The sequence below is a fragment of the Notamacropus eugenii genome, chromosome 5 (genome assembly GCF_028372415.1).
Source record: "Notamacropus eugenii isolate mMacEug1 chromosome 5, mMacEug1.pri_v2, whole genome shotgun sequence".
NCBI lineage: Eukaryota > Metazoa > Chordata > Mammalia > Diprotodontia > Macropodidae > Notamacropus > Notamacropus eugenii.
In genome coordinates this window covers 281,325,708-281,341,060 of record NC_092876.1, presented here as the reverse complement: position 1 = coordinate 281,341,060, position 15,353 = coordinate 281,325,708, and the positions used below count along the sequence as shown (strand labels likewise).

The following is a 15,353-nucleotide window of genomic DNA, read 5'->3' as shown; positions in this document are numbered from 1 at the left end:
CTCATAAATATTGACATGAAATCAGAAAACAGAAGAAAATTACCGGTAAATGGAAAGATGATTTTATAGATATTATAGATAAATAGATATAAATATAAATAGATATAAAAATAGATTTAACGACAGAGATTATTTTGGTAAAATATGGGCATGAGTGTTAAATGCCAAAAAATATGTTGGAAAACATGTTTTAGGATTAAGCAATGAGAGATGGGTGAAGTAAGTATAACCAGAAAAATATTTATGCTATAAAACTAATATTATAAAAATGAATAATTTCAAAGACTTTTAAAAAATAACAGAACAAAATGATCAGAGAGAACAATTTGCACACTAGCAACAATACTATAAAGACAAGCAACTTTGAAAATTGTAAGAACTATGATCACTATAATGATTATGCATGATTCCAGAGGATCAATGATGAAAAATACTATCGACTTCCTGACAGAGAGGTGATAAATTTAGTGTACAGGGTACAAAATGAGATATACGTTCATATGTGTGTATATGTATATATGCATATATAGTTTTGCTTTGCTTGATTATACATATTTTTACAAATATTTTTCCTATCTTTTAGTGAGGTGGGGGAAAGATAAAGTAGAGTTCTGATAAAAAAATTTAAGAAACAGAGAGGTGATTATGCTACAGATGTGGAATGATGTATACATTTTCAAATGAGATTATTGTATTGTTAGTTTTGTTTAATTGTTTTACTTTGCTGCAAGAAATTTCTTATGTAGTGGGGATAATTTACAAATATTTATAAGAGAAAAACAAAATGAATCAATAAAAAGTTTTAAAATGTCAAAGCTTGTCAACTACTCAGAAATGTCATATATGTATAAGATGGGGAGTTTCTTTTAAAAATTTTTTTACTAGTATCTTTTGATTTACAGCACAATAATTGAGCAATATACTCCCCCTTGAATATTTCTTTGTAACAAAGAAAACATTCCACCTTCATAGCCTCCCACATCTCCAAAGTGTTTTCCAATGTTTCATTTACTTTGTTGTAGAAATATAAATATCTCTTCAAGACAGAAGTTGAAAGGTTTGTGAGTACCAAATTACATCACAAATGATTAAAAAAATCAAGTGTGCATAGTAAAGCCATTGATAAGTTAGAAAAAAAAGGAGAAATTCAAGAAAAAGACACAAAGTACAACAGTTCTAACCTAACCCATTTATAGAAATTATTGATGATGCAAAAGAGGAAATAGATAAAGGAAAAGACATTGATGTGGATTATCACTATTTCCTGTAGAAGTCTGACCATCATAAAGAAGCCAAAAGAATGCAAGAACTGACTAGGCAAGGAAGAATTTGATTTCGTCACATAAAAATTGCAGTAAGAATAACAATTTAATGCAATATAAATAGTAAAAAGTGTGCTGGAATGAGTCAGGAGAACTGGGCTTGAATCCTGCCTCCAACACTTGAAGCTGTATGACCATGAGTCATTTAATCTCTCAGAAATAGACCTTCAGGGACACTTTAAATGTTCACAGGATATACCTTTGTGACTAAAATGTCATCAGACCAGTTGCAATAATATTCAGAAGCCATCTTTTGAGATCAGGTCACATACTCAGATATTTGAAGAAACTTCAAGACACATAACTTGTTGCCCTTGTTCCATGTGGTCTCATGACCTTATTATGTATTATTTTATTAAAATATTTGCATTATTTTGTTAATTATGTATTCAAGACTTGCTAATCCTTCTCCCAAATTCTGACTCTGTAGCCTTTTAAAAGAAATTCAGACAATATTCTGAGTTGATGGAATGTAATTGTTGGATGGTCCTTCTTCAAGAAGGATGAAACTGGTGAATTAGGTGCTAGAAGTACGGGAATGTGACTACCTCTTTCAAATACAAACACCATTGGATTAAAGACAACTTCTAATTATTTCCACCACTGATAGGGATCATATTCTTGTTTTATTTTCTGAAATTTTTTCTATGAAATGGAGTTATTGATGTCTGTAGAATCTACTTCATTGGGTTATGTTTGGGATGAAATCAGGTAATATATAACATAATTAATGCATGGCAAACCTTAAAGTGTCATATAAAAATGTGAGTTGTAATTATTTACTGTCATGTTTTGTACATAATTCAGAAAGAAGAAAGATACTTTATAAAAGATAAGTTCTTTCAGATATTCCTGTTTGTGGATGACAATGTGCTTATTACTTTAATACCTACAGTAATTCAAGGACTCCTCTGTGACATCTATCACCACTCAAAAGATATTAGCCTAACAATCTACAATGGAAAAACCAAATGGATGAAGAATATCTATTGTTTAGACTCTGATATGCAGTTAGATGAGCAGCCTGTGGAATTAGGGAAACAGTATATGCACATAATAAATAAGGACTGTGGATGAGCTATGAGCTGGTCCCCAAACTGGATAAGAGGAAGATAAAAGGCTAGATTCTGTTTTTGAAATTATCTAACACCAATTCCAAATTATGAACTGACATAAACAGCAACTTTTAAAAAATTCTCACAGTGACTCAACATGACTATGAATCATGAAAACTCATGATCAAATCTGTGGGTGTCCCAAAGGGAACTGGAGTAGCATGAAGTGGGAGTAAGTAGGATTAAGCCAATTATTAAATTTTCAGTATGAGAATTTACACCTCAGAAATCAGAAAATGCTATAAATCAGGGATTGATTTATTGTTTTGTTGATTGGCTATACTTTAAAAAGTGATGGAGAATATGTTAACAATGCAGATTAAACTGAAAATATGTGTGTATGTGTGCACATGTGAGAGTGTGTTTTGGAAACCCAGTTGTTAAACATTTACCAGCACACCTCTGGATGCAACATAGTATTAACAAGGCAGATTATTAACAATGCATGCCGAAAATGTAGTAAAAGATATTATCTATGACATATATGATGAAGAAAGGAGAAAGTCATGTAGCAAGAACCAGATATAAGACATAGGCAGCTACGTTGCTTGCACTGGTGCTCCCAGAATGCTAAAAGTCAAATCAAGGCAAGTTGACACACATTGATTAGGCACTTACTCTGTTCCAGGCATTGTGCTAACAGCAGGGAAACAAATACAAGCAGAAAGAAAGACAGTCCCTGTCTGTCAGGACTTCTGAAGGGGAAGACACACATAAAAGGAAACTGGAAATGAGGATGCGATAGCGAAGAGTAGATACTCCACCGTGGGGGCAGAAATAATAGAGAAAGCCTCGACAGTCAAAAGAAGAGTCTGGAGAAAAATGAAAGCATGGCTGACTTGGGGACTTTCCTTAAAATGGAAGTTCTGGGTACTCTGCAAACTGAGCAAACATAGGAAGAAGCACAGTTGAAAGGGTCAACACTGAGCATACTCTCAGTTGACAAAGCCAGAGAGAGGTGCATGAACTTTCAGGGTGAGGAAGCTGCTACAGCATGGTAGAGAAAGTCCTGAGTGAGAGTCAGGGAATTGAGTGAGCAGAGGGATGAAACAATGAAAGACCTGGAGGAAGGATTCCAGCCTGTCATTATATTTTTCCCTTGATAATCTATGGGAAGGCATGAACTAGAATTGAACAGTGTAAGATCACATTAAGGGTTTGAGTTCAGCTCCAGTAGAGGCTGCACCCAGCAACTTTAATGAGATCACACATCTATAATATTCCTAGTACAACTTTTAGGTCAAAGAAACTGACTTTTGGCCTATGACCTAGTTGTAGGCAGCAGGCCAGAAGCAGAGTTGTGAAACTGTGGAAAGAAAATTCGATTTATTCACAGAGTAGCTTCCCCAGTCTTAGGCTATATATAAGAGGCTGTTCATATACAAATATTATCCATCCAACGTAGGAAATGTTTGTCTGTACAGGAAATGAGTTGGCCAGCAAGTCTTATGAAAGTTAGGTCAGCTGGGAACCAGTAATAGGTCTCTGTCATACAGTGAGGTGCTATTGTAGAATGGAAAATGTTTCTAGACTTGTTGAATTCAGACTTCTTCTGTCAGGTGGGTTGTTGTGATGATCATTTCAGGAAGAAAAAAGTCAAATTAGTTATTTGATAGAAATGTTTTCTTCTTTCCTTCCTTCCTTCCTTCCTTCCTTCCTTCCTTCCTTCCTTCCTTCCTTCCTTCCTTTCTGTAACCAAACTTCAGGTCAGTTGATTTGGTTATGAAGCAAGGCCCTTTGAAGATATAAACATATGACATTAAAGTTATTTTTCCATTATAGATATACACACATACATACATACATACATTATAGATATACATACATACATGCATGCATACATATGGCTGGTAGAAAGTCTTTGGTTTTTGGACTTGAAGGTCATGTGGAGCAATGGAATTTTTGTCTAGCTATATTTCCTTTGTTTATTGTTTGTAAAGAGGATTTGATTTCATATGCTAAAGTAGATTCTTTTATTTCCTTTGCCTGGGAAATGAAGACAGATAGGACTTTCAAGTAGGTCATGAATCATAGAACCCTAAGCAGGAAGGAACCTTAGAACCTAATCGGTCCACTCTACTTTAAAAACAAACTTCACAGTGAGTTAAAATCTTTACACATTCTGACATGGAAACTCCCCCCTCCCCTTCTTTTGGACAAATATCCTATATAGCTGACCTTCTAAGTCTACATTTGGGTGAAAGCACCCCCTTCTGGCATCTATTGGGAACATTTTAAAAATGACCTTGAATGTTCTGATAATCTTATCAGAACAGTGATATCACTTAGGACAGTGACAAATAATGTTCTTTTTATTTTTGTTATAAACTTGTTTTCACCTAAAATTTGAAAAGTATTTTACTTGTTAACTCAGTTCATCTTCACAAAAATTCTATGAGTTAGGTGCTATTATTGTCCCCATTTTACAGATGAGGAAAGTGAGGTACAGAAAGGGTAAGTGACTTGTTCAAGGTCACACAGCTAGGGAGTACTGGAGGTGAGATTTGAATTGAAGTCTTCCTGACTCTAGGACTCTATATCCACTGTGCCACCTAGTTACCTTAAATATCAGTTCTTATGTCAGAGTTTATCAAACCACTTATTAACTATGAAAATTAGTTCTGGGCCATAGGATAGAAGACTGGCAAGAGAGAGTAGAAACCTTATTTTTTAAGTTGAAAATGGAATCCACAACCCCAAAACTGGATTTCTTTGTGCTTTTGTTGCTTATTTCCAATAAATATGACACTGGTAAGAATTAGGGAGGTCAAAGATGAGTCTAAAGTTTACTGAAATATTTTCTGGGGCTGAAGATTTTCTGGGACTTCTATTCAAGGTTTGTACTATATAAATGGAGATATCCAGGATGTAATGAAAGCACCTTGCCCTTAACACAGTGCCTGGCATATAGGAGGTGTTTATCAAATATTAGATGACTGTCTAATTTACTTTACTTAGTAAGCTAGTAAGTAAAGTAAAAAATAGGGGCTAACATTTGTACAGGTTGTCCCAGAAGTCTTTGTGTAGTTTTAAGCTTTATTTTCTAAGACTTTAGGGATAGCCTCTGTGTTGCTTTAAAGTTTGCCAAGGACTTTACATCCATGATTTCATTTCAACTTCACAATAACCCTTTGAGGTAGAGGTTAGAATTACCATGATTCACATTTTAACAAATGAGGAAACTGAGCTTCAGGGAAGTTAAGTGACTTCTCCCTGACCACAAAGCTATGAGAAACTGAAATGGGGATTTAAATACAGGTTTTGATGATTTCAAATCAAGCTTTCTATCTACTTGATCATACAGGTCTGTAACAAGTGTTTTGTACAAAACGTATAATTGATCATTAACTGAGCTGAGTATATGCTACACTCCCCCAATGAAGTATTTTAGAGAAGCCCCCTATATTCTTCCCCCAAATAGCACATAAACTCACATACATAATATTAAGCAATATAAACCACATTGGAAGGCAGGTTTAAAAAAACTTACATATTGCTGAATTTATTGCCCGTGAAACCGACTCCTCTTTGGCAATTACCTTCAGAGCTAGTTTATAAACCACACAAGAAAATCAGTCTTGTTTTATAGACACACCTCATTGTTGACCCAAATGACCTGACCAGCTTATCTACCTTCACTAGATTTGCCTCTGAAAAGGCCTTTTGGCTATTAAATCCACTCTCAAAGCCTCCAGATTTGCCACCACTGAGCCCGTTCAAAAGAAAAATCCCAAAAATATTTTTAGAGAAGTCAGCATTATCGAAATAAATTTATCATCTCCCAGAGTGATTATTTTTTAATAGTTTTTTCCAATTATATATAAAAAAAATTTTCAACATTTGCTTTTATAAGATTTTGAGTTCTAAAGTTTCAGGGTGATTACTTTTAAGGGGATAACATGCATTTGATTGCGTAAATTCAGTATATATGCTAAAAACCAACCACAATACTTTATAGTAGACCCATCTCTATTTCACACTCCAAAATGAGAATTTGTTAAAACCACACACCCATATGTGTACATGTGGATGAGAGAGATATTTCATGGAATGAGAGAATCTCATAGCTGAGAAAGACCGCTTGTTATTCAATTGTTTTTCCAGTGATGTCTGACTCTTCATTACCTCATTTGGGGCATTCTTGGCAAAGATACTGGAGTGTTTGCCATTTCCTTCTCCAGTTCATTTTACAGATAAGGAAATTGAGGCAAACAGGGTTAAGTGACTTGTTCAGGGTTACACAGCTAGTAAGTCTCTGAGGTCAGATTTGAACTCAGGAAGATGAGTCTTCCTGATACCAGGCCTGTCACTTTATCCCCTGCACCATCCAGCTGCCCCTGAGAAAGACCATAAAGATCATCTAATACATTCTTTTTAAGAAGTATGAATCCCTTTCACAACATCTCTAATGGAAATATTCAACTTCATACAAAATATTTTTGGTTTTGGAAGTTCATTGTCTCCTAAGGCTACTAATTCTAGTTTTAGTCAGTTCTAACTATTAGAAAATTTTGCCTTATATTGAGACCAAATCTGTCTCCTTAAAACTTTTACCCACTAGTTCTATTTTGAACCATTGGAAGTAAAATATAGAGTATTAGGCTACCTACCAAACTGAAGGTTTACAGAGTCATTATGCTAACCTTTTTGTTGTATGCCTGTGAAACCTGGGTAATATGCCAGTTCTGTGCCAGGAAATTGAATTACTTCCATTTGAATTGTCTTAGGAAGATTTTGAAGGTCATCTGGTCCAATAAGATACCAGAAACTGAGGTCCTTTCTTGAACTTAACTTCCAACTATTCCAACTCTAATGCAGAGAATGCAACTCAGATGGGCTGGCCACATTGTTATGCTTGCCAAAAAGACTATTTTATGGAGAACTCAAACAGAGCAAGTCCTCACATGGTGATCAGGACACTCTCAAGGTCTGTCTGAAGAACTTTGGAATTGATTGTGTGACATGTGAGACACTGGTACATGACTGCTTAGCATGGCATGCCCTTATCAGAGAAGGTGCAAAGCAAAATTGAAATAGCTCAAAAGAAATGTGAGATGTGCAAATTTAGAGAATCTACCCTAAATGGTGACATGGACTATTTGTGGACAACCAGTAGTAGAGCATTCTGAGCTTGTATTCGTCTGATCAGCCACAGTCAGACACACTGTAACTTGGCTCTAATGCAATAATGTCATTTAGTCAGGTTGTCCCAAAAATGAAGGACAGCAACCAAAACCAATCAACATGTATTCCATTACTTGTATGTATGCATATACACACATACACATGTGCCATAACATTCATTTTTCAATTGATGGGCACCCCATCAGTTTCCTCTTTTTTAAAAAATCATCACGAAGATCTCCTCATGTTTTTGTATGCATGAATCTTTTTCATCTTCCTTTGATCTCTGGGGGATAGATCTAGTAACAGGCATGCAGTTTGATAGGATTTTGGGGGGGCGAGGTGCAGGTCCATAGTTCCAAATTGCTTTCCAGAATGGCTGGACCAGTGTTCAGTTCCACTGTTAGTGAATAAACTTAGCTATTCTCCCACAGTTCTTCAAGCATTTGTCATTTTCCCTTTTTGTCAACTTTGTTAATCTAATGCCTGGTACCTCAGAGTTGTTTTAATTTGCATTTCTCTATTGGTAATTTAGAGCATTTTTTATTGAGGCTATTGATAGTTTAGATTTTTGCCTCTGTAAACTGTCTACTTAGATCCTTTGATCATTTATCAATTAGGGGATGACTTTTATAAATTTAACTATTTGTTATGTATCTTAGAAATGAGAACTTTATCAGAGAAACTTGCAGAGAATATTTTCCCCAATTTCCTACTACTTTTCTAATTTTAGGTACATTGATTTTCCTTGTGTGAAAACTTTTATAATTTCATGTAATTACAACTGTCCATTTAACCTCTTGTAAACTTTTCTACCTGTTTTGGCCATGAACTTTCCCCTTATTTATCGATCTGATAGGTAATCTCTTTTATCTTTACTAACTTAAGATATCACCCTTTATGTCTAAACCATGTACCTATGTGGAGTTTATCTTGGTATATAGAGTAAGATATTGTTCTATACCAAGTCTCTGCCAGACAACTTTCCAGTTTTCCCAATAATTCTTGTCAAATAGTGAGTTCTTGCCCCAATAACTGGAAAGATCTATTTTTTTAAAAGATATTTCTTTCTGTGATTTTATATGGTTCTATATTTTTCCAGTGATGCTATATGGCTCTATATTCCATAGATATAGAATACCACAGTCTCTGAAGACTTCAAGTTGTAGGTCACCAAACATCAACAGAAAGATTCATTGTGGGCTTGAGTAGATTGCATCAAATAAGAACAAAAAATTATATAGGATAAATAGCATGAGATATCATTATAAAGATGCACAATCAGAAAATGACATGGGAAGGTTAGGTAGTGAAAGTGGGAGAAGACTGAAGGAAAAGCCTATGAAATGTAGATAGATTTAAGAGGAGGTTCCCCAACACATTGGGTGTCCCTCTTATGAAAGAGTGTCACAAAGATTATAGTGCAATTTTACATTTGAGGACCTTAAAACTACTCTAAGATTTTGGGGACACCTTCTGTAGGAGGGGCTGTGCAGGAGCACCAGATGATGTAAAAGCCTGAATTATGTCTGCACTGTTGGAAGAAGTACCTATCTTGATGGACCACAGATGCACCAAAGTCCTAAAATGCTGAAGCAATTCTGTAAAAAACTGAATTAGCTTTTCTAGACATAGCCCCATTACGACACTTTCTTATATTGATCTTGAACTGCATTAAAATCCCTAATTCTTTTTCACATTAACTACAGTTACTCCAGGCTGTCCCTTTCTTAAGATGTACAGCTATACTAAGATGTACAGCTATAGTAAGATCCTTTTTTAAAGAAATGATCTTTGTATCCAGCCCAGAGTCTAGTACAGTATCTTGTACATGGTAGGTGTTTGAGGAATGTTTGTGGCATGAATGAATGCACAAAAATATTTTTAAAACAATTATCTTGCTGAATTTCTTTTGGTAAGCCTCACCTCATTTTGGTTTTTAGCTCATCCAACAGTATTTTTATCTGTTCCATTCTTTTTATATTATTTTTTGGTGATGTATTCTTCCTCCCTCTTTTGTTCATGTCCTTTAAAAATCTGGGCTCATTGGAAAGCTCTCTGTGCAACCATATTGATCTTTTATGTCTTACCTTGAAATTGTATTGTCAGAATTTAGGTTTTTTAGAGCCGTCAAATCCCTTTAAATCATTTTTTTTAAAGGATTTCTGTCCATTGGTTCATGTCTATCTTTTCTCTGAAGGTTCTGAAATTTGCTTTCCTAAAATCCATAGCATAACTCTTTTTAGCACCCCCTTCCTTTGCCATTACAAATTTGGAAATGGCATGCTCTCTTTACCCCAAGTTGTCCGTCACTTAGACAAATCAGTTTTTCTCTTCTGGTTGGAATTTAGTCCAGAGTAGTAGTACCCTTCATGGCTTCTTCAGTTTTCTGAATGATGACATTATTGACAGATTGAGTCAAGATTTTATCAAATATTCTGCTTTTAGTGGAATGAGACTTCCTTTTCTCTGAGCCAATTCCGTGATTTGTAAAAAGAAAAAACATCATCCATTTCTTCTCTTTCTGGCCAAGTCTATAGAATATGTACACAATGATATCACTTTTCTCCTTTTTTCCTTCTCTAAATGTTCTTGGTCATGCTTTTTTCCCTCAAAGTTTCATGCTGGTGTATATCACCTTTCCATCAGTAAATACTTTATCTCCTTTTGAGATGAGGGAACACAGCAATGCTGGTCTAGAGAATAAACTCATTTGAAAAATTTTATGGAAGAGGATGGTAGAAGGCTAGAAGCAGTACTGCTTCATAATACTAAGAGAAGTAAAAGGAAATGCATTGAAAATAGATTTTTAAGAAATTTTATTCAAATGTTCATGACCATACACAAGAATTTAAATCTATGATTGAGAACTAAATAAGGTCAGTGTCATCAATGTTAAGCAAGAATAACAACAAAATAACACAGTATCAAGCAAAAACAGAGAGAAGTAAATTTGGAGAAAGCTTTGAGAGAAACCTGATTAATTCAGATTATTCCAAGAACATTTAAAAATAAAACCAGAAGCAGGATAACAAATAGAAAGAAAATGGAACAATATGCCAGTATTTCTATAATAAACTATCTTGCTCATTAGGACAGTGCAACTACCACATGTAGATTCATATTTCTCAGTTCCTGATGAGGAAGCAGGAATGGTACTAAAGAGGAGAAAGGTGTTAAGAGAATCTGGACTACGTCACGTATACTGGTAATCTAAGATGGAGGTGACACAATTTTGAGAGTGTTGAGGGACTGAGTCTCAAGATATTGAAGATAGGAAGGTACCAACTGATTGGTAAAACCTAGAGAGTGTTACTACAGAAAAAAAAAAAAGTCAGCTGAAAGGACATCAATAATTACCAGCACTTACTTTCTCGTCTATGTAAAATCTCTATGACAATGATCTCAGAATATGTATCAAATAAGCCTTTGATAAAAATAGGAGAAATGAACGGGCAAGTTTTTTTAAAATAATACTCGACAGTGGACCACACTGTTGGAGTCCTACAACAGATTGCAAGGTACAAAAAAAGAGAGACACCATTTTGTTTCTTGTTTGTGGTTGTTCATCTTTCATTCTCAAAGAGGACCAATGACATTGAGAGGTCATGTTTTGACTTGTGTGTGAACTGGATTTCAATGAGCCAGAGCTGTGCAAAGTCATCAACTTCACTGTCTCCTCCAAAGTCATGGAAGTCCATTGACAAGACAAAAGTCAAGACTGGAGATTGATTGTAAAAAACAAATACACAGAAAACAACCCATATGATTAAGTAGGGCAAAAGGCAGCCTGCAACAAGGTGTCTTCCATGAATATACTGAGACCATTAAGGTTCCTTAATCGTTTCAATCACAATAACTTTTTAAAAATTGTTTTACAATATTTTGATCTTCAATATTAAGTGAGATATATAATGAGGAATTGTATACTTGCCAAAGATGTATGCCATTGTTATGAAGAATGTCTAGTAAAGAATCTAAATGGAATAGAGCTTTATTATAGATGGTGAGATCTTCTAGATGCTCCTGTTTACAACTGACATGTTGATTTCATTAAACTCCAGGATACTACTCAGCTACCTAAATAAGATCCACAATCACTCAGTGAGGTCAACTTAATAATCTACACTGAAAAAAATAAGTGACTAAAGAATGTCTTTTATCTAGACTATAATTAATAGGCAGTTGATTAGACTGCCTACTGAAAAGCTCTATCAGCATGGAGTTCTTAAATTGGCACTGTAGAGGAACAATGATCTAGGCTTAAAGTTGAATAGGAGGAAGACAGTTAGCTGTACTATATTAGGAAATTGTGTTGTTTTTTCAATGATTTCAGGTTGTTTCTTGAAGGAAAAATTCATCTTTTTATGTCCAATTCCTGGTAGTGTTATATGGCTACAAAGCATGGAGTACCTCATCTCTCAGAAAACAAATTGTCAGCAACTCAAAGGGCAATGAAAAAATATGCATTGTGCATCTAAATGGGTAAAGAGTATTACCAAGAATGGACACAAGCAGTGATGTATAAAGTATCATCTAGGAGATGTATGATCAGAAAAGATGTGGGCTAATCACTTAGTGAGAACACAGGATAACTGATGAACATCCTCAAACCTGCTCTGGTATCCCTATAATGTTGAAAGACCCAGAGGAAGATCTTTACAACCTTGAGTGGACCACCTCTTCCCCCACCACCATAAGAGTACATATATGAGTTTCATAGGGCAAGAAGGAAGGTATGGATGAGTTTTGGTCTATAGAATTTATATCTACAAGATCATAATCCATTGAGATATTGAAGAAATATGAAATATGTCAAATGATGACATAATTCTCCATAGCCTCCTTTACTAGATTTGTTTTGAAAAAAAAAAGTATTTTCCTCTCTTGCCATATCCTAGCTGTAATTCCTAACCCATGATATCTCAGTGTTATCAGTGAAGTTATATTTACTTCCTTGTGTTAAAATTTCCTGTTCTCTTTATTGCTTATGTTCTGCATTGTGCATATGTACACAAACATACAAAAGTATACATATGTAGTCCCTTCCCCCAAGATCATGTATATATGTATATGTGTGCATGTATATATATAAATATATATACACATCATATATATATATACACATAATATGTGTGTATGTCCTTGCTTGAGTGGAAGGTGAAAGAATATGAACAATATTTCTCTATGTCCCAATTTATGAGATTTAGAAAGAGTTTGCACACAAGACTGAAGATATAATCCATAAATGGAGTCAGGAAGAAAAGAAATTTTAAAGCGTCAAAGTGGCAACAACACTAATGTCAAGAGGTTGGCAAGTAGAAGTATGAGACACAAAGAAAAAGGGAAAAATAAATATATTTTTGAACTCTAGGAACTCTTGCCGTTCATATATTCTCTCCCTTTACATGCATGGGAGTAGAAGTATTTTGGTTTTTTAAATCATAGGGGAATATATGCATATATGTATGTGTATGTATGAACACATACATATATGAGTATGTGTATATTTATACATAACATATAGATACAGATACATACATATATTTATACATAACATAGTTACAGATATTATCATTTCATAAATATTTTTCTGACCTTTCCTTCATTTCTTTTACCCTGTAAATTGCCTCTGGAAGGAAGAAAAAACAGCAGAAACCCTGTAAATCACTTAGAATAATTCCTTATTTTCTAGACCTTTTAAAGAGCAAACGGAACTCCAGTATTTTGTGACTCTACCTAAGAAGTTCCCCTGATATCTGTCTTGGCAAAATGCTTGACATAACTGTTTGTTATCTAACAGGAAAAGAACAAAAGTATTATAGGGTGCCTCCAAAAGCAACCTTTAATTACATGACCCAAAGTGCTGTGTGAGTCCTGAAAACCAATATTTGACTTATTAGAACTTTTCACAATAGCATGCTTTTTAAAAGACTGAAGAATTGCCAAAAAGTAATTTAGTTGTTTTCCAAAGATAATGATGAGTTTAGTAGAATCCTTCAAATGCTTCCTCTTCACGTCTCTGATAACCAAAGACCTATGTGCATTTGTGGAACAGGTAGGCCATATAGTTTTTTTGTGGCCTAGGAATACAATAAAAATTCGTCATCTGTAGGAAAGTAATTGAGCATTAGGGGGAGGGTATCCTTGACTTTTGACTTCATTAGCACTATGCTCCCACGGTAATAATCGTGGCCTGCTTTCACCTTGACCCTGTGGCAGGCATTGGACATGCACGGGATTACCAAGCCCCAGCTTTCAGTGAGCTTCTGCTTTAACAGACAGTATCATGTAAAATTCTCCCCCTCTCTCTTGCAGGTTATTAGGAGTCTCTCTCCCCCCCCCCATATATTTATTGAATCAAATAATATATTTTCTATTTGGAAGTCTTTTAATTTTCCTTCTTATGAAGGCTGAATCTAACTTATTTCCATAAATTCCAGGGAAGTGAAGAGGAAAAATTTGGAATATTTAGGAACAGAGGGCCAAAATGGAAAAAGAGCCCTGGACTTTTAAAACACTCAGCTCCGCGGTTTATTAACTGTGTGTCTTGGGCAAAATACCTTTCACCTTCCTGAATCTCAGTTTCCTCTTTTGTAAAATGAGGGGGTTGGACTCCAAAGAATGTTTTCTTCCATAGACTCCGTAAATATTTTAAAGGATTGAATGATGGGCTGAGTTCTCTTACTACTACTCAGCCCAGCCCACCGTAGGTCTGCCTCCCTTTTACTGGCCTTCCTCCAGCTCCCAGCTTTCCCAAGTCCCCCGTTAGGGGCATTTACTCTAGTCCTTCCCCAAAACTTTCTATTAGCTTCACTAGGGCTCATTCGCTGGGCAGTGCAGGAGGTTAGTTCTAAGAAGATCCTCAGCCCCTCCGGGAGCTGTCTCTTCAGATACGGCTAAACTACCCTGGCCCGACCTCCCCACAGGCAAGCTGGAGGGAGGAAAAAATGATTTCTAACATTGAGGTGAAAATCAACCCAGCGCGAGAAGGTTGTGCCAGTTTTATTTGGAGGAGGGTTGTGTGTGGCCTCCGGAGAGGCGGGAGGGAGAAAGCCAACACAAGAATAATTATTGCTTCTGCCCTCAGCTGCTGGTTTCCTAATCTATGGAAGCTTTCCACCAGCTCCCCTGTCTGGCATCCCCCCTCCCCAGCAAACACGCCGCGTCTCATCACTTCTATATGATTATTGTAAAAATAAACGGGTCTTGACCGTGCCCCCGGTGTCTACAGTTGGAACTGCTTCCTCTACACGCACTGTTCTGTGGACGGAGAATTTTGCTTATCTCAACGTAAGTGAATGTGGGATTTCTTCAAGTCCCTGTTTCTCAAATGAGTGGCTTCCCTGACGGTCCGTGGTTTTCCTCATGCTCTGCTGTTCCCAAAGATTCCCAAAGGCATTTGGTTGAGGTAGTGAGTGAGGATAGTCTCCACACAGGAAGGACTAATGCAACCTGAGAAAACAGTGCTATAAATAAAAGATCGCTGGGAACTGCCCCCCAGGAAGGTCCCACGGTCCCTTCTCTTTTGGTAGGACAGGCTCTGCGTTCTGACCCTGGATGCTACAGCACAGGCCAAGAGAACGGTTCAAAGCCATTTAACTCACCTTGAAACCCTTCCCCAGACTGCCCCGGGACCCAAAGGCACTAGGAGCTCTCAGCCCAGAAGCTCGAGTTTACTTTGATTTCCCCAGCTGACTATTCAGGAGTTGGGTTTTGTTGGCCCGGGCCAATAAGAAGGCCCGGTGGTGGGCTCGGCTTCTCCAGCCGCTTGGTGATTGGCCCCGAGCAA

The 15,353-nt window shown here is 36.2% G+C and overlaps 1 long non-coding RNA gene across 1 annotated transcript; it reads right to left on the bottom strand.

The window, feature by feature from the left end:
• Positions 1 to 2,674: 2,674 nt before the first annotated feature.
• Positions 2,675 to 15,310, bottom strand: LOC140506203 (uncharacterized). Its single transcript, XR_011967809.1, has 2 exons — positions 15,169 to 15,310; positions 2,675 to 4,172 (listed from the first exon to the last, which is right to left on the bottom strand). It is a non-coding gene; the product is annotated as an uncharacterized lncRNA (long non-coding RNA).
• Positions 15,311 to 15,353: the final 43 nt, after the last annotated feature.